This window comes from Bubalus bubalis, chromosome 15, assembly GCF_019923935.1.
Source record: "Bubalus bubalis isolate 160015118507 breed Murrah chromosome 15, NDDB_SH_1, whole genome shotgun sequence".
Classification (NCBI taxonomy): Eukaryota; Metazoa; Chordata; class Mammalia; order Artiodactyla; family Bovidae; genus Bubalus; species Bubalus bubalis.
In genome coordinates, this window is record NC_059171.1 from 63778276 (window position 1) to 63798397 (window position 20122).

General features: G+C 37.4%; 1 long non-coding RNA gene across 2 annotated transcripts in view; it reads right to left on the minus strand.

Moving 5' to 3' along the window:
* LOC112579202 overlaps positions 1–20122 on the minus strand; it is a 79441-nt gene that overhangs the window by 36277 nt on the left and 23042 nt on the right. Inside the window, exons 3-4 of one of the 2 annotated variants that reach the window (XR_006640048.1) lie at positions 3064–3250; positions 2867–2935 (exon numbers count right to left, since the gene is read on the minus strand). This is a non-coding gene — a long non-coding RNA (uncharacterized LOC112579202). The remainder of the gene's footprint in view (positions 1–2866; positions 2936–3063; positions 3251–20122) is intronic. The other variant, XR_006640049.1, reaches the window with a different exon arrangement.

The following is a 20122-nucleotide window of genomic DNA, read 5'->3' on the forward strand; positions in this document are numbered from 1 at the left end:
AAGGAACAAAAACCATCAAAAGTAATGACACAGTCTTTTTCCTACTTTATATGCTGATTGGAAAGAGATATAAAATAGAAAATGATGTATATAAATGCACCAGTATAACTGCTATGCAAGCAAAGCCTAGGAAGCTATAGCAGCACACACTGAAGACTTAATCTTATTATAGGAGTCTGAGAAGTTTCCCTAAGGAACAGTAGTTAAGCTGATGCATGAAGGGCAAGAAAATACAGTGAAGTATCACAGAATTTATGATAGAAGTTTCGTTAGGATACCAGAGGAATGCAAAGGAAAGTGAATAAATTCTACCTGGGAGAAGTACAAAAAGTAGCTTTCTGCATGCGTGTGTGCTCAGTCATATCTGACCTTTGTGATCTCACGGACTGTAGCCCATCAGGCTTCTCTGTCCATGGAATTTTCCAGGCCAGAATACTGGAGTGGGTTACTGTTTCCTACTCCAGGGGATCTTCCCACTGCATGGATCTAACCACATCTCCTGCATTGGCAGGTGGATTCTTTACCATAGTAACACCTGGGAAGCCCATGGAGCTTTCTAGAGGAGGTTATAGTTGAGACTGAAATTGATATTGTAATACTGAAACATTTAAAAATACCTGACTTTTTCTGTAAAGCTAGTAATTACTGAAAGGTGGTGCCTGGAAGCTTATATGTCTAGACAAAGAAACCTGGGAATTTTGACACTATTATAACCTCAAAATAGTTTCATTTATATAGAACAAACATATTCTTGCCATATAACTTATGTCAAAACAAAGCGAACAGATAAATAGATTACTAAATTTAATGGATAAAAAAATCTGGAAAAAGTTGTGAATCTTCTCTCAGCAAGGAAGTTAGCTACATACAGATAAAAATTTGCTTATGATTTAAGGGTTGTGAATTTTCTAAAATCTATCTAGTCATGAATTTCTTTAACAGGTTAATAAACCCTGGTAACATAATTAAAAACAATGATCAAGATAAACTGCAAATAAAATTATTTAACATGTTTTTTCTAAATATTTCATATAAAAAATATGTTGCTTGACTTTTTGGAATAAAAAACTCAATTCTCCGTATTTTATTTATGTATAAAAACTGTAAAGAGAGCTGAGCACTGAAGAATTGATGCTTTTGAACTTTAGTGTTGGAGAAGACTCTTGAGAGTCCCTTGGACTGCAAAGACATCCAACCCGTCCATCCTAAAGGAAATCAGTCCTGAATCTTCATTGGAAGGACTGATGCTGAAGCTGAAACTCCAACACTTTGGCCACCCAATGCGAAGAGCTGACTCATTTGAAAAGACCCTGATGCTGGGAAAGATTGAAGGCGGGAGGAGAAGGGGAAGACAGAGGATGAGATGGTTGGATGGCATCAATGACTCAGTGGACATGAGTTTGAGCAAACTCTGGGAGTTGGTGATGGACAGGGAGGCCTGGCGTGCTGTAGTCCATGGGGTCGTAAAGAGCCGGACACGACTGAGCAACTGTACTGAACTGATAGCAACTGAAGTGTATTATGATTAATATAATTTAAAAAGTTAAATAAAATTTAAACTATCAAAAAACAAACAAAAAAAACCCTTATATTTAGGGACTTCTCTGGAGGTCCAGTGGATAGGACCCTGCACCTCCACTGCAGGGGCGAGGGTTTGATCCCTGGTGAGGGAACTAAGATCATATGTGACATGGCCCAAAATAAATAAATAAATAAAGTTAAATAGGCTTAACTGAAAACTGCTTTATAAGACAGTTTGTCCAACTGCAGCCAGGATGCATAGTGGTAGTAACTATTTGGGGGCGCTCACTGTGTCTTTTTACATTCTTCCTCTTATTTAATTCTCATGGTGATCCTATATATTTTCTCTTGTATAGATGGAGATGGTGAAGTTTAGATAGGTTATGTCAACTGCAAGTTCACACATCCCACCACTGTTGGAATGAAGCTCTATTTCTGAGCCACCTCTATCTAGAATCCATGGTCTTAACTGTTAAGTGGAATTGCCTCCTAGTAAAAGACAGTGAAATGAATAAAACTAGGCTTTAGTAGAAAGAACACAGGATTTGGTGTCAGATGAGGCTTGTTTTGATTCCAAATTGTGTGTACCTTGAGCTCACAAATATTTTATCTTATTGATTTTATATTGTTTTGTTTTTTGGCACAAGAACACTTCACATGATGTCTATGGTCCTGACAAAATTCTAAGTGTACAATACAGTATTGCTGGCTATAGGAGCAATGTTGTACAGTTGATCTCTAAAATTTATTCATCTGGCGAACCTGAAACATTGTATGCAATTAGTCGTTCAGTTGTGTCTGACTCGTCCTGGTCTCATGGACTGTATCCCACCAAGCCCCTCTGCCCGTGGGATTCTCCAGGCAAGAACACTGGAGCAGGTAGCCATTCCCTTCTCCAGAGGATCTTCCCAACTCAGGGATCAAACTGAGAGCATCCAGAGTCTGTTTTAAAACTCAGTATTTAAACAAGCCCCTCTCCCTCAACACCTTTTCCAAATGTGTTCAAGGCAGGTGACGCCTGCGGTGGAAGAAAATACTGATACTTTGTTTCTATGGTTTAAAAGCACATTATAATATCACAATTTCCCAGACTGTATTCCACAGACCATGAGGGTTTCTTGAAATATATTAATATTTCAAGAGGTCAAATAAATATAGGGACTTTGTGTGCTATTTAACTCTTTAGGGAAGAATATAATGCATACTAAAATATTAAACTCATCTCTGAGAAGCCCCACAATAAACTAATTTAACATTTTTACACATACTTCATTTTTTAACTTATTTTATCAGGGATTGAAACTTAATTTTGTTTCTTTATAAAGTACAGCAGTTAACATCTCACCTGTTACTCACGTTCTACAGAAGATATTTTGGTCAATGATGCTTTACATCCCTCATTTGCGCTGTGTGTCTACCTCAGAAGAATTAAAATGGCAGTTACCTCATTTTTAAAAGAGAAAAATACAGCAGGTTGCTTCATAGATATTTTAAGGGCTAAGAAAATTCATTATGAACAGCAGATCCTCAGAACAGACATACCCCATTATTGCTGCTTCTGGTGATTTATTAGCAGTGCTTGGCTGGCTCAAGGAAAAGAATAAGGCTGAGCTTGTGTTTGTCTCCACAGATGTATTTTGGTCACAGATTCCAATAACCCATCCAGTACTGAGTCACAGAAAGATGATTTTGTTTGGTTTCTGAGTCTCTGGAGTCACCATGATATTTTCTAGGAAATAATAAAAATTTTATTCTTAGAGATAATTTTAGTGCCTTGTAAATATTCTTGTAGTTAGATTACGTTTTAATGCTGAATGTTGTTAGCACAAATATTTTATATTTTACAATTCTTGTTCTGTTGTAGTGACTTAGCTGTGATTCTCCATGAAAAAATAATTTAAATACAGTTTTAAGATATTTTATATTTTTTCTAGGCAATTCTTAAATTTTTTTTTGGAAATAGGCATTTTTCAAGGCTAATATCCCTTTAACTATTTTGGGCTTTCCTGGTGGCTCAGATGATAAAGAATCTGCCTCCAGAGGGAGCCCTGGTTTTCAATCCCTGGGTCAGGAAGATCCCCTGGAGAAGGGAATGGTTACCCACTCTAGTATACTTGCTTGGAGACTTCCATGGACAGAGGAGCCTGATGGGCTACAGTCTGTGGGGTTGTAACTATTTTACCTTTCTTGCCAATAAATTCACTGCTAATTGATTACATTGTATAATCATTCATGAAATATGTATTGAGTGCATCATGTGTTCTAGGTACTGTAATAACTGTTGAAAATGATGAGCAAAATCAGACTCTTTCTGCAATTGGTGGATAGATATTACTCAAAAAAGCAAAAATAAATATGAAATGACAGCATTAGTCTGGTACAGAATAGGTACAGGGTAGTATGTAAATGTGTAAGAAGGTAATTTGATTTTTTCAGTGTGATCTACAAGATTTCCAAGAGAAGGTAATAACTAAGTTATTACCCAAATATCATATCCAAATTTTCCAGAGCTATGTTGGCATTTTAAGAATGGTGTTCTTAATACCCCAAAATAATGGGAAACCACTGAAATATTTTAAACATCATTGGATTTACATTTTGAAAAGGCAACTCTAATTGTGATGTGGACAGTAGACTATAAAGCACATGAATGGATGCCACTGAAGCACTGTGAGACCAAAGTCAAGAGAAATTTAAAAAGAGTAATTAAAGGAAATAGATCATACTGGTAGATTGCTACTAATTACTTTTTAAATGTCATTTTTTTAAATTGAATTTCTCAGATTTGGTACCAATCAATTATACAAAGTTTTTGTAGAAATTGACAAGCTAGTCACAAAAGGCCAATTTATTTTTATGAAAGAGTGAGGGTATATCCACATGGAACAATGAACTATCTTAACTCTCACTATGCAAAATATATAAAAATTAACTTGAAATAGATCCTAGATCTAAACATAAAAACCAAAACTGTAAAATTTATTTTTAAAAAATGGAGAAAATACTTGCAAAATTGGGGTAGGAAAATATTCCTTAGATAGGACACAGAAGTCACACAAGCCAAGAAAATGATAAATTAGACTTCCCCCAAATTAAAAACTTCTGCTTATCACAAACACTCTTAACAAAGAGAGAAAACATATCATTAACTGGCAAAAATGCAAATGTAAGGTGGACATCTAAAAAAGGATTGTATTCAGAATATGTAAAGAACTGCAAATCTTTAGCAAAAGGAATAATATCTCAATAAAAAATAAGCTAGATAAAGATTGAAACAATGACTTCTCAAAACAGGATACAAGGATGACCCATAAGTTCACAGAAAGGTACAAAACATTACTAATCATCCAGTTTGTCGACTGGCATACTTTAAATATTTCAAAATAATAGATACTTCAACTCTAAATAGTACGTACTTGCTTCTGCATTGATGCTCTAGAGTATCTGTGCAAGAATCTATGCATTTGTTTTAACTGAGAAAAAGGTGTCTGTTTTCTTACCTAAGCAAGTCAGTTACTCAAATACTTCATAGACTCAAAACAGTGTCCACTTTTGAAACATAGAATGGACACTGCCAGACCTTCACTATCTCTTTTTGAGGATATATGGCAAAGAGAGGTGAAAGAGCTTTTTAATAAGATCTGAATGCCATTAGTCATGAAGGCAGGTGTTTAAAGTGAAGTGACAAATTTAATTCAGGCTTAAATTGAAGAAAGCAGGGAAAACCACTAGAAAATTCATGTATGACCTATATCAAATCTCTTATGATTGTACAGTGAAAGTGAAGAATAGATTCAAGGGATTAAATCTGGTAGACAGAGTGCATGAAGAACTATGGATTAAGGTTTGTAACATTGTACAGGAGGTGGTGACCAAAAGCATTTCAAAGAAAAAGAAATGCAAGAAAGCAATAGTTGTCTGAGAAGGCCTTACAAATACAAAAGAAGAGGAGCAAAAGACAAAGGAGAAAGGGAAAAATACACCGAACTGAATACAGAGTTCCAATGAATAGCAAGAGGAGATAAGAAAGCTGCCTTAAGTGAACAATGCAAAGAAATAGATGAAAATAGAATAGGACAGACTAGAGATCTCTTCAGGAAAATTAGAGATACCAAGGGAACATTTCATGCAAAGATGGGCACAATAAAGGACAGAAATGGTATGGACCTACCAGAAGCAGAAGATATTAAGAAGAGGTGGCATGAATACACAGAAGAACTATACAAAAAAGATCCTAATGACCCAGATAACCGTCATGGTGTGATCACTCACCTAGAGGCAAAGAGGAACTGAAGAGCCTCTTGATGAAAGTGGAAGAGGAGAGTGAAAAAGCTGGCTTAAATCTCAACATTCAAAAAACTAAGATCATGGCATCTGGTCCCATCACTTCATGACTAATAGATGGGGAAACAATGGAAACAGTGACAAACTTTCTTTTCTTGGGCCCCAAATCACTGCAAGTGGTGACTGCAGCCATGAAATTAAAAGACACTTGCTCCTTGGAAGAAAAGCTTTGACCAACCTAGACAGCATATAAAAAAGCAGAGACATTACTTTGCCAACAAAGGTCTGTCTGGTCAAACCTATGGTTTTTCCAGTAGTCATGTATGGATGTGAGAGTTGGACCATAAAGAAGGCTGAGCACCAAAGAATTGATGCTTTTGAACTGTGGTCTTGGAGAAGACTCTAGGCAGTCCCTTGGACTTCAAGGAGATCAAACCAATCAATGCTAAAGGAAATCAACCCTGAATATTCATTGGAAGGACTGATGCTGAAGCTTAAGCTTCAATACTTTGGCCACCTGATGCAAAGAGTGGACTCACTGGCAAAGACCCTGATGCTGGGAAAGATTGAGTGCAGGAGGAGAAGGGGCAACAAAGGATGAGAGGGTTGGATGGTGTCATCGACTCAATGAAAATGAATTTGAGCAAACTGCAAGAGATAGTGAAGGACAGGGAAGCCTGGCATGCTGCAGTCCATGAGGTTGCAAAGAGTAGAACATGACTTTAAGACTCAACAATATATATTTGTTTTTCTACTTCCCACTTACTTCACTTTGTATAATAGACTCTAAGTTCATCCACCTCATTAAAACTGACTCAAATTCATTCCCTTTTATGGCTGAGTAATATCCCATATTATACATGTTTCACATCTCCTTTATCCATTCATCTGTAGATAGACATTTGGGTTGTTTCCAAGTCCTGGTTATTCTAAATAGTGCTGCAATGAACATTGGGATACATGTGTATTGTTTGAATTGTGGTTTTCTCAGGGTATATGCCTAGTAGTGGGATTTCTGTGTCATATGGTAGTTTTATTCCTGTTTTTTTAAAGGAATCTTCATACTGTACTTCCTCAGTCCTGGGGGAAACAGAGGTGGGACAAGAAAAGGAATAAGGTTTTGGATGGAGAGGTTAATCATCAGCTTGGCAGAAGAACTTGGTTTTAAGGGAAGTAGGTTTTGGTGGCAAGACGCATAGACAGTTGGGGAATGTTAAAGCTTGTAGTGTCAAAGATGAATAAATATCATCAAGTTCAATTCTTTTCAAATTTGGAAACACAGAATTCCAAAGGAAGGCCTTGGGGTCCCCATCAGGAGTAAAGGGACAACTGATCACGTGACTTAGGAACTTTCCACTTCAGCCTAAATGGAACAGCTTAAATTTAATGTTAATTATGAGACTTCCACAAAATGTTTAATATATTTTTTTAAAGTGTCCTCATGCAGGAGCCTGGACTTCTCTGTAGTGCAAACAGTAAAGAATCTGCCTGCAATGCAGGAGACCTGGATTCGAACCCTTGGTTGGGAGGATCCCCTGGAGGAGGAAATGGCAACCCACTCCAGTATTCCTGCCTGGAGAATTCCATGAACAGAGGTACCTGAGCTACAGTCCATGGGGTTGCAAAGAGTCAGAAGACTGAGCACAACAGCAAACAACTGGGAAACAAAACCCTGGTAAAAAGCAGAGCGCTTATTTACAAGAGCCACTCGGCGGCCTTTGCTTTCTTAACACCATCACCATCGTGGTCTGCAGTAGCAACTCCATACATGTTGGTTGAATTAGGCACTTGCCCCAAACAACACTGGAGAAGGAAATGGCAACCCATTCCAGTATTCTTGCCTGGAGAATCTCATGGACAGAGGAGCCTGGCATGGGGTCGCAAGAGTCAGACACAACTTAGCAACTAAACTGACCAACCAACCAACCATACTGTTCTCTATAGTGGCTCTATGAATTTACATTCCCACCAAGAGTACTGAAGGTTTCCCTTTTCTCCACATCCTCTCCAGCATTTATTATTTGTAGATTTTTTTAATGATGGCCATTCAGATTGGTGTGAGTTGATACCTCATTGTAGTTTTGGTTTGCATTTCTCTAATAATGATGACTTCTCTAATAATGAGTGATGTTGAGTATCTTTTCATGTGTTTATTGCCCTGTGGACACAGCAGGGGTAAGAGAGGGTAGGGCAAATTGAGAAAGTAGTGTTGGCATACATACTCTATCAAGTGTAAAATAAATAAGTAGTGGGAAGCTGCTGTGTAAACAGGGAGCCCAGCCTGGTGTTTGTGATGACCTAGAAGGGTCATATATATAATTATGACTTATTCATATTGTTGTACAGCAGAAACGAGCACAACATTGTAAAGCAGCTATCCTTCAATTAAAAAAAAAAAAAGTAAAAATGTGTGTGTGCTGTGATATGCAGGACCTTTAAACCAGAGAGCATGGAACTAAGCTACAACAGACAGACTATAGTACCTTCCTTGACTTACAATATATTAATAGGTGTAACATCTTCTTTCTCTACTGGTAACTTTCTATTGTATTACCATTTACCTTCTGTATAGAACCTCTCATAATCTGAAGAAACTACCTTATAGTTTCCCATGTTTTGTTACTCTGTTCTCTAAAATTTCTTGTAAGGGAAGGGATTTTTTTCTGTGCTGCTAAGGTAAATTTGATGGGAAAATAGAGCTTAGCACATAGTAGGCAGTCAATAATGTTTCACTGAATGGAGAAATAAGCTATATTTAGCTCATTTATTGGGCATCAGACAGAACTACTTCTCTAAAATGAATCACTCTTTCCTCATGAATATTCTCTTCCCCTTTCTAAGTTTTGAAATGTCATTTCCCATAAATATGGCCTTTCATTCTGAAATGGATATGAGTGAATTATAAAACAAACCATTGTTCCTAGAAGTAAGGGGATATGAAATTGTTAGAATATGCTAAGGAGGGCATTGTGCAACATTTTTCTGATATATTACAAAATTTCAATAAAGATTAATTAATTAATTAACTGAAAGTTCATTTGAACTTAAAAGGAACAAATGAGTAAAATTTAGAAGTTAACTTCTTTATTTTTAAAAAATTAAACTTAGTCTTCAAAAGTGAAATACTGATTTTATTTCCCTAAGGCATCACAAAATTCTTAGAACAATACAATAAATTTCAGTAAGTGAGGCCACAGATTCCAAATATATGATCATCTGAACAAGTCAAAATTTGCCTTTGAATTTACCTGTGGAGGAGTTTACTAAGCATATAATACTGTCAAGATTATTTCTAACAGGAGGTTCTGAAAAACAACTGATTTCACACACTTAATAGCGATTTGTTTTGCAAGGTAATACACCAATTTCCATGATCTTTATTTCCAGTACAAACCTGTTCAGCCAACATCTGGAAAACTTTAGTCATTAGTCTCTGTTATTGTGTCTGAGAGTAAAAATAAAATGGCTTGAGTAAGAAAGTCTTGTCATACAACTTAAGCCATAAATTCAACTTTCATGTTTACACACACATATACACATGAAGTGTTTTTTTTTAATAACTTAATCTTCTTTAATAAATTTATATTACAAAAGAAAATGTGTTATTTTCAGACATAAGAACTCAGGTTTTGAGGAACTGTCTCTTAGCTTTTAAAAGTTAATTAGAGAGGAGAACAAGATGGTGGAGGAGTAGGTGGATGTGGAGTACATCTCTCTCCACGGATACATCAGAAACACACCTTCAGACACAGAAGTGCATGCCAAACACCAGCTGAGAGCGGACAAGAGTACCTGACCAGTGGAAAAGAATACATAGACCCACGCAAAACTCGGTAGGATGCAGGAACCAGGCGGGGAAACAGGAATGTTAGTAGGACTGGACCTGCCCTCAGCAGTTAAAACTAAAGCAGGGGTCCGATCCCCACATTGGGGCAATTGTCTGAGTCAGAGCAGAAACTTTTAAGGCTGAGAGTGAAACAGCTGATCTGTGGCAGCCTAAATGGAATGAGAATCAGACGGTTCTTGCCGCAGCCACACATACCCCAGACAGGAACGCTGGTCCCCTGGATGGCACAGCAGCTGGGAGCTGGTGTTTAGGGACTGTGGAGCAGCAAGAGCTGCTGTTGACTGTGGATAGACGGATTGAGGGGATGTGAGAGAGGAGATGGCTGTGGCAAATGCCTGTGGAGGAAAGCCAGGCAGCCATGGATGCAAGGCGATACTGCTGAGTCATGCATAGGGGGTGGAGCCATCACCACAGCCTCTCTCCCCACACACCAGCATGGGGAGGTGAACAATAGAGAAGCTGGCCTATCAAACGCCTGATGCAATGAACTACAGAGTAGGACCCCACCCAGGGTGCCCCTTTAAATGCCCGATGTGCTGATCTACAGAGTAGGACCCCAGCCATGGGGTCCCCTCTATGTGCCTGATGTACCGAACAACAGAGAAGGACCCCAGGCAAGGGAGCCCTCTAAGTACCTGAATAAGCAGAGCTAGGGACAAAGACTGGCCAAAGAGGCCTTCTGATCTCCAGCTACAGGAAGCTCGAAAAGAGACTCTGATAGGACCATAACTCTTACGGTGGAGGCGGTATGTATCCCTGAACACTTGGGTCCCCACAAGCCAAGCAGCTACACCATCTTCACACTCGACTCTCACTGGCGCAGAGCTGCCACAGGCAAAAAATGTCTTGTATCTATGCATGCAGGGTCACTTCCGCAGTGTCCGACTCTTTGCGACCCTGTAGACTGTGGCCTGCTGGGCTTCTCTGTCAGAGAGGGGGTTCTCCAGGCAAGCGTACTGGAGGGTTTTGGCTAATACTGGTTGCCATACCCTTCTAGAGCACTATATTTCCTGCTGCCCTAGCCACAGACCCCCCCTGAGTACCTGGTGCTGCCAGAACCCCTATGGTCCAAGCAGCTACAACACTTCCACACCTGGCCCTCACAGGGGCAAACCCAAGCCTTCCAGGGCAGCCTCAGGAGGAAAACCCAAGTGGACGACCCACATGTAGAGGTAGAAATCAAACCACAATTGAAACCCAGGGCAGTGTGTCTAAGGAAGAAGACCCTAAACCTTCCCATCAGCTGTACAAGCTGCAGATTAAATCCACATAATCAACTAACTCTGTGTCTATGGAATATATAAAAGGCCATTGAGAGCTCCCACAAAAGCAAATGCACTAGTTCTGATAGCTGTGGACATCGGAGGCAAGAACACACAGGAGTAGGATCAGATTAGAATCTGAGCTGCCCCCGCAGCAGGTCCAGAGATCAACACAGTGTTGGGGGGCATCCTAGGGAGATAAGGTGGACTGTGACCCCCAGCGAGAGAAAGGACTGTGACAGCAGTGACTAAAGAAAGACATTTATTATTCTTATTTTTTGACTTGTTCTGTAGATTCTTCTAGATTATTTTTTCTTTTTCTTTTCTTTTTTCCCCCCTCTGTTGTAGTTGTTGATTTTATTGGCACTAAGAAATCCAATTAAGCTTTTGAGCTTTTCTTTTTTTCCCTCAGTCACATTTTTTATCATTGTTGTAAACTTCTGCCTCTACATTGGGCTTTTGCAGTTCAATGGAGTTTCCTCTTTTTTTAATTTATTTTAATTTTAAGCTTTTTAAGCATTTTTTCCCCCTACATTTATTCCTTTGTTTGCTTTTCCTAGTGCTCTTTTCCCCTGGCAGTTAATCTTTAACTACTATATAAATCTTCTTTATCTACCTCTATTTAACTTTGCATATTTAATATTTCTTTCTTTTCTTTCTCCCCTTTCCTATCGACATATTTGTTAGTTTATTTTCATTGCTTTATTTCCCAATTGGCACCTTGCTTTAGTTTTGTTTTTCAGTTTGAACTTAATTAGTTTTGTTATGGTAAATACAATTTTTGGTTTCCTCTGTTCGCCGGGTCAATCTGTTGTACTTTATTTTTTTGGACTGCTTTGATTTTGCTTATGGGTGTATATGTATATGTGTATATTCAGTCAAACTTTCTATTGTTGTTATAAACCTTTGCCTCTACATTGGGCTTTTGCAATTCTGTGGAGTTTTCCTTTTTTCTTTTTTCTTTCTTCCTCCATTTTTTTTCTTTTCTCTTTTTTACTATTTTAATTTTTTAAACCTATGATTTTTTTCTACACTTATTCCTTTGTTTGCCTTTCCTACTGCTCTTTTCCCCTTGCAGTTAATCTTTCATGTATATTAATCTCTTCATCTACCTCTATTTAATTGGCATACCTATTCTTTCTTTTCTTTCTTTCCTTTCCTTTCAACATATTTGTAAATTTTGTTTTCATTGCTTTATTCCCCACTTGGCACCTTGCTTTAGTTTTGTTTTCCAGTTTGTGCTTTAGTTAGTATTTTTCTTAACTGTTAAATATAATTTTTGATTTCCTTTCTTTGCTGGGTCAGTCAACTGTACTTTATTTTTGTTGGACTGTTTTCACTTTGCTTATGGGTGTATATGTATATGTGTATGTTCCATTATTATTTGCCTGATTTTGTAACTGCTGTTTGTCTAGGGTTCATCTTTGGTTTCTTGTTTTTGAATATTTGTTTTAATCTCACTTAATGCCATAACGAACTGCTTGTGGAATCTTCATCCTGACAAGAAATCAAGCTCTGAGCCTTTGGAGTGGGAGCACTGACTCCAAGACCCTAGACTACCAGAGAATTAACCCTAGGGAGTATCAAATAGTGAGAACTCACACAAAGGAAACCACTTGAATACAAGACCTGGCATCACCCAACCACCAGTAACACCCTGTGCAGGACACCTCATCTAAACAACAAACAAAACAAAAACACAAACCAAATCATCCGATCATCCACAGACAAGATTACCACCTCACTCAGCCTTGCTCATCAGAGGAAAAACAAACAAACAAGCAAAAACTCAGCACAAATCTCACCCTATAGGAAGCTCACACAAACCACTGGACCAAACTTAGGAGGGAAGAAAGAATTCAACTTTCCTCAAGGAAAGAATTCAATTTTCCTTGAAGCCTGGAAAAAGAAGACCTCAAACACAATAAGTTAAAAAGAAAAAATCATGAAAAGGTAGAGAAATACTGCGCAAATGAAGGAACAAACTAAAAACCCAGAAGTCCAAATAAATGAAGAGGAAATAGGCAAACCACCTGGAAAAGAATTCAGAATGATACTAAAGATGATAAAAAAAACCTTGAAAACAAAATGGATAAAATGTAAGAGTCAATTAATAAAGACCTAGAAGAATTAAAGAATAAACACACACAGACAAACAACACAGTTGCTGATATTAAAAATACTCTAGAAGGAATCAATAGCAGAATATCTGAAGCAGAAGAATGAATCAGGGAGCTGGAAGATAAAATGGTGGAAATAACTTCTGAAGAGCAGAATAAAGTAAAAAGAATGAAAAGAACTGATGACAGTCTCAGAGACCTCTGGGACCATATCAAATACACCAACATTTGAACTATGGGGGTCCCAGAAGAAGAGAAAAAGAAAGGGTAAGAGAAAATTTTTGAAGAGATTATAGTTGAAAATTTCCCCAACATGGAGAAAGAAATAGTCAATCAAGTCCAAGAGGCACAAAGAGTTCCATACAGGATGAACCCAGGGAGAAACACGCCAAGACACATACTAATCAAACTAACAAAGACTAAAGACAAAGAAAGAATATTAAAAGCAACAAGGGAGAAGCAACAAGTAACGTACAAGGGAAACCCCATACACTTAACAGCTGATCTCTTTGGCAGAAACTCTGCAGGACAGGGGGGAATGGCAGGATATATTTAAAGTACTGAGGGGAAAAATTTACAACCAAGATTGCTGAATGAGCAAGGGTCTTATTCAAAATGGATGGAGCGGTAGAAAGCTCTTCAGACAAGCAAAAGTTAAGAGAATTCAGTACCACCAAACCAGCTTTACAACAAATGTTAAAAGGACTTACATATTCAATAAATACAAGAGAAGAAAAAAGATCTAAAATCAACTCCAAACAATTAAGAAAATGGCGATAGGGACATATATATCAATAATTACTTTAAATGTAAATGGATTAAGTGCTCCAACCAAAAGACACAGACTGGCTGAATGGATACAAAACAAGACCCACTTATATACTTATAAGTATACTTATATAAGTCGGAGAAGGCGATGGCACCCACTCCTGTACTTTTGCCTAGAAAATCCCATGGACGGAGGAGCCTGATGGGCTGCAGTCCATGGGGTTGCAAAGAGTCAGACATGACTGAGCGACTTCACTTTCACTTTTCACTTTCATGCATTGGAGAAGGAAATGGCAACCCACTCCAGTGTTCTTGCCTGGAGAATCCCAGGGATGGGAAAGCCTGGTGGGCTGCCGTCTATGGGGTCGCACAGAGTCAGACACGGCTGAAGCGACTTAGCAGCAGCATACCTATATAAGTACAAGAACCACTTATATAAGTATACTTATATATGCTGTCTACAAGAAACCCACCTCAGACCTCAAGATACATATACACTGAAAGTGAGAGGATGGAAAAATATATTCCATGCAAATAGAAAGCAAAAGAAACCTGGAGTAGCAATCCTCATATCAGACAAAATAGACCTTAAAATAAAGCAGATTTCAAGAGATAAGGAAGGACACTACATAATGATCAAAGGATCAATCCAAGAGGAAGACATAACAATTGTAAATATTTATGCACCAACGTAGTTCAGTTCAGTTGCTCAGTCGTGTCCGACTCTTTGCGACCCCATGAACTGCAGCACACCAGGCCTCCCTGTCCATCACCTACTCCCGGAGCCTACCCAAACTCATGTCTATTGAGTCGGTGATGTCATCCAACCATCTCATCCTCTGTCATCCCCTTCTTTTCCTGCCCTCAATCTTTCCCAGCATCAGGATCTTTTCAAATGAGTCAGCTCTTTGCATGAGATGGCCAAAGTATTAGAGGTTCAGCTTCAACATAAGTCCTTCCAATGAACACCAAGGACTGATCTCCTTTAGGATGGACTGGTTGGATCTTCTTGCAGTCCAAGGGACTCTCAAGAGTCTTCTCCAACACCACAGTTCAAAAGCATTAATTTTTCGGTGCTCAGCTTTCTTTAGAATCCAACTCTCACATCCATACATGACTACTAGAAAAACCACAGCCTTGACTAGACATACCTTTGTTGGAAAAGTAATGTCTTTGCTTTTTAATATGCTGTCTAGGTTGGTCATAACTTTCCTTCCAAGGAGTAAGTGTCTTTTAATTTCATGGCTGCAGTCACCATCTGCAGTGATTTTGGAACCCCCCAAAATAGTCAGCCACTGTTTCCACTCTTTCCCCATCTATTTGCCATGAAGTGATGGGACCAGATGCCATGATTCAACATAGGAGCACCTCAGTACGTAAGACAAACATTAACAGACATAAAAGGAGAAATTGACAGTAAAACAATAATAGTAGGAGACTTTAACACTCACACCAATGGACAAACATCAAAACAAAAAATTAACAAGGAAATACGTCTTAAATGATACATTAGATGAGACAGATCTCATTGATAACTTCAGAACATTTCATCCAAATGCAGAAGAACGCACCTTCTTCTCAAGTGCACATGGAGCATTCTCCAGGATAGACCACATCTTGGGTCACAAATCAAGCCTTAGTAAATTTAAGAAAATTGAAATCATATCAAGCATCTTCTCTGACCACAACGCTATGAGACTAGATATCAATTACAAGAAAACAAATGTAAGAAACACAAACACATGGAGGTTAAACAACATGTTTCTAAATAACCAAAAGGTTACTGGAGAAATCAAAAAATTTCTAGAAACAAATGACAATGGAAACACAACAACTCAAAACCTATGGGATGCAACAAAAGCAGTTCTAAGAGGGAAGTGTATAGTGATACAATTGTACCTCAAGAAACAAGAAAACATAAAAGAGACAACCTAACTTTACACCTAAAACTGGAAAAAGAACAACAACAACAACAAAAACCCAAAATTAGTAGAAGAAAAGAAATCATAAAGATCTGAGCATAAATAAATGAAAAATAAATGAAAGAAAAATAGTAAAGATTAATAGAACTAAAACCTGGTTCTTTGAGAAGATAAACAAAATTGACAAACCTTTAGCCAGACTCATCAAGAAAAAAAGAGAGAAGAATCAAATCAACAAAATTAGAAATGAAAATGAAGAGGTTACAATAGACAATGCAGAAACACAAAGCATTATAAGAGACTATTATGACCAACTATATGGCAATAAATTAGATAACCTGGAAGAAATGAACAGATTCTTAGAAAAGTTCAGTCTTCCAGGACTGAACCAGGAAGAAATAGAAATTATGAACAACCCAATTACAAGCACTGAAATTAAAACTGTGATCAAAAATCTCCCAAGAAACAAAAGCCCTGGACCAGATGGCTTCACAGAGGAATTCTATCAATCATTTAGAGAAGACTTAATGCCTATCCTTCTAAAACTCTTTCAAAAAATTACAGAGGAAGGAACACTTCCAAAGTCATTCTATGAGCCCACCATCACCCTAATACCAAACCAGACAAAGACAACAACAACAAAAAAGGAAACTACAGGTCAATGTCTCTGATGAACATAGATACAAAAATCCTCAACAAAATTTTAGCAAACAGAACTCAGCAACCCATCAAAAAGCTCATACACCATGATCAAGTTGGGTTTATTCCAGGGATGCAAGGATTCTTCAATATACGCAAATCAATCAATGTGATACATGATATTAACAGATTGAAAGATAAAAACCATATGATAATATATGCAGAAAAAGCCTTTAACAAAATTCAGCACCCATTTATGATTAAAACTCTTTAAAAAAAATGGGCACAGAAGGAACCTGCCTCAAAATAGTAAAGGCCATATATGATAAGCCTACAGCAAACATTATTCTCAATGGTGAAAAACTGAAAGTATTCCCTCTAAGATCAGGAACAAGACCAGGGTGTCCACTTTTGCCCCTATTGTTCAACATAGTTCTGGAAGTCCTAGCTACAGCAATCAGAGAAGAAAAAGAAATAAAAGGAATCCAGATCGGAAAAGAAGAAGTAAAGCTCTCACTGTTTGCAGATGAGATGATACTGTATATAGAAAACCCTAAAGATAGTATCAGAAAATTACTAAAGCGAATCAGTGAATTTAGCCAAGTTGCAGGATACAAAATCAATACACAGAAATCACTTGCATTTCTATATATTAACAATGAAAAATCAGAAAGACAAATTAAGGAATCAATCCGATTCACCATTGCAACAAAAAGAATTAAATATCTAGGAATAAACTTACCTAAGGAGACAAAAGAACTGTACACAGAAAATTATAAGATACTAATGAAAGAAATCAAAGATGACATAAACAGATGGAAAGATATTCCATGTTCCTGGGCAGGAAGAATCAATATTGTGAAAATAACTATACTACCAAATGCGATCTACAGATTCAATGTGATCTCTATCAAATTACCAATGGCATTTTCACAGAGCTAGAACAAAAAATTTCACAGTTCATATGGAAACGCAGAAAACCCAGAATAGCCAAAGCAGTCTTGAGAAAGAAGAATGGAGCTGGAGGAATCAACCTTCCTGACTTCAGATTATATTACAAAGCTACAGTCATCAAGACAGTATGGTACTGGCACAAAAACAGAAATATAGACCAATGGAACAAGATAGAAAGCCCAGAAATAAACTCATACACCTATGGATACCTTATTTTTGACAAAGGATACAATATAATGGGGCAAAGACAGCCTCTTGAATAAATGGTGCTGGGGAAATTGGACAGCTACATGTAAAAGAATGAAATTAAAACACCTCCTAACACCATGGACAAAGATAAACTCAAAATGGGTTACAGACCTTAAATGTAAGACCAGAAACTATAATGTAAACTCTTAGAGGAAAACATAGGCAGGCAGAACACTCGATGACATAAATCAAAGCAAGATTCTCTATGACCCACCTCCTAGAGTAATGGAAATAAAAGCAAAAGTAAACAAGCGGGACCTGATTAAACTTAAAAGCTTTTGCACAGCAAAGGGAACTATAAGCAAGGTGAAAAGACAACCCTCAGAATGGGAGAAAATAACAGCAAATGAAACAACTGACAAAGGATTAATTTCCAAAATATACAAGCTGCTCATACAACTCAATACCAGAAAAATAAACAACCCAATCAAAAAGTGGGGAAAAGACCTAAACAGACATTTCTCCAAAGAAGACATACAGATGGCTAACAAACATATGAAAAGATGTTCAACATCACTCATTATTAAAGAAATGCAAATCAAAACTACAATGAGATATCACCTCACACTGATCAGAATGACCATCATCAAAAAATCTACAAACAATAAATGCTAGAGAGGGTGTGGAGAAAAAGGAATGCTCTTGCACTGTTGGTGGGAATGTAAATTGATACAGCCACTATGGAAGACGGTATGGAGATTCCTTAAAAAACTAGGAATAAAACCGCCATAGGACCCAGCAATCCCACTCCTAGGCATATACCCTGAGGGAACCAAAACTGAAAGAGACACATGTATCCTAACTAGAATATGGAAGCAACCTAGATGTCCATCAACAGATGAATGGATAAAGAAGTTGTGGTACATATATACAATGTAATATTACTCAGTCATAAAAAGGAACACATTTGAATCAGTTCTAATGAGGTAAATGAACCTAGAACCTATTATACAGAGTGAAGTGAGTCAGAAAGAAAGATAAATACTGTATGCTAATGCATATATATGGAATCTAGAAAAATGGTCCTGAAGAATTTATTTACAGGGCAACAATGGAGAAACAGACATAGATAATAGACCAATGGGCATGAGGAGAGGGGAGGAGAGGGTGAGATGTATGGAAAGAGTAACATGGAAACTTACATACCTTATGTAAAATAGAGAGCCAATGGGAATTTGCTGTATGGTTCAGGAAACTCAAAGAGGGGCTCTGTATCAACCTAGAGGGGTGGGATGGGGAGGGAGATGGGACGGAGGTTCAAAAGAGAGGGGATATATGTATACCTATGGCTAATTCATGTTGAGGTTTGACAGAAAACTGCAAAATTCTGTAAAGTAATCATCCTTCAATAAAAAAAATTAATTAAAAAAGTAAATTAGAAAGGTCATGATTGAAAGAATTGCTTTAAAGTTTTAAAAGTACACAGGTACAATACATTCAGACAAACATGTACAAACATACCTGAAGGATTTCTTTTTCATCAACCTAGCTAATAATTTTCATTAAATTTATGACTATGTTTCTCAAAAACAGACTCCGTATCTATAACTGAAACTATTTAAAAACTGATTCATAGCTGGGTGTATAGTACCTGATTAAAATTATAGGGACTTCCCCAGCGGTCCAGTGACTAAGACGCTGCGCTCGCAATGCAGGGGGCCCTGTTTCAATTCCTGGTCACGAGCCGATTCCACATGCTGCAACTGAGTTTGCATGCTACAACAAAGTTTGAAGATCCTGTGTGCTTCAAAAAGACCTGGTGTAGCCAGATAAATAAATATTTTTAAAATTAATAATATAAAAGGACACATGCTTATGCTGGAAATTTGATCTTTCTGAAAGGTAAACATTGTTTAGTAAAATATGGATTTGAAATATCAGGGCGCATTCATATTTTTGTTTTTGTTGATGTTGTTTAAGTGATATCCTCGTGCCTGTTTCCACCTCCTTAGCTTCATACTGATTACCTTGATGCATAAATAAACCCATACCTAGAGACAATTCAAGAATATGTTATTTGTGACTTTTATGTTCCTAGCCCATCAAAGGCAAAGTGTAACAGAGAGGCTGAGTTTGATCTTAATTTTCTATACTTCCTTTTATAACTGCTCAGTCAGATATTCACTAGACATTTATTTAGAAACTTATGGGACAAATATAATGTTAAGTGCTAAAGAAACATATTGACAGGTTTCCTCATTTTAAGAAGCTCATATTATAAAGGGCTTAAAAATGTATAAACAGATAGTAAGTATTTGATACAAGCATGTTTATTAATGCGTATGGCTTTGCCACTTTACTTAAATTCCCAAACTTCATTCACTATCTCCTGGTATTTATTCTTTTTGGATATATGAACTATATTTAGTATTTCCCATAGATCGATCCATCATTTTCCCCTAATTATTGAAAAAGGAACATTTTATAAGACCTGTGTATAAAAGTGAAGTTGCTCAGTCATGTCTGACTCTTTGTGTATAAAAACCTATTATCATTTACCACAAGGGAAAGTAATCTTAAAAATAAATACAATTAAAAAGTGCATATATGCTTTTG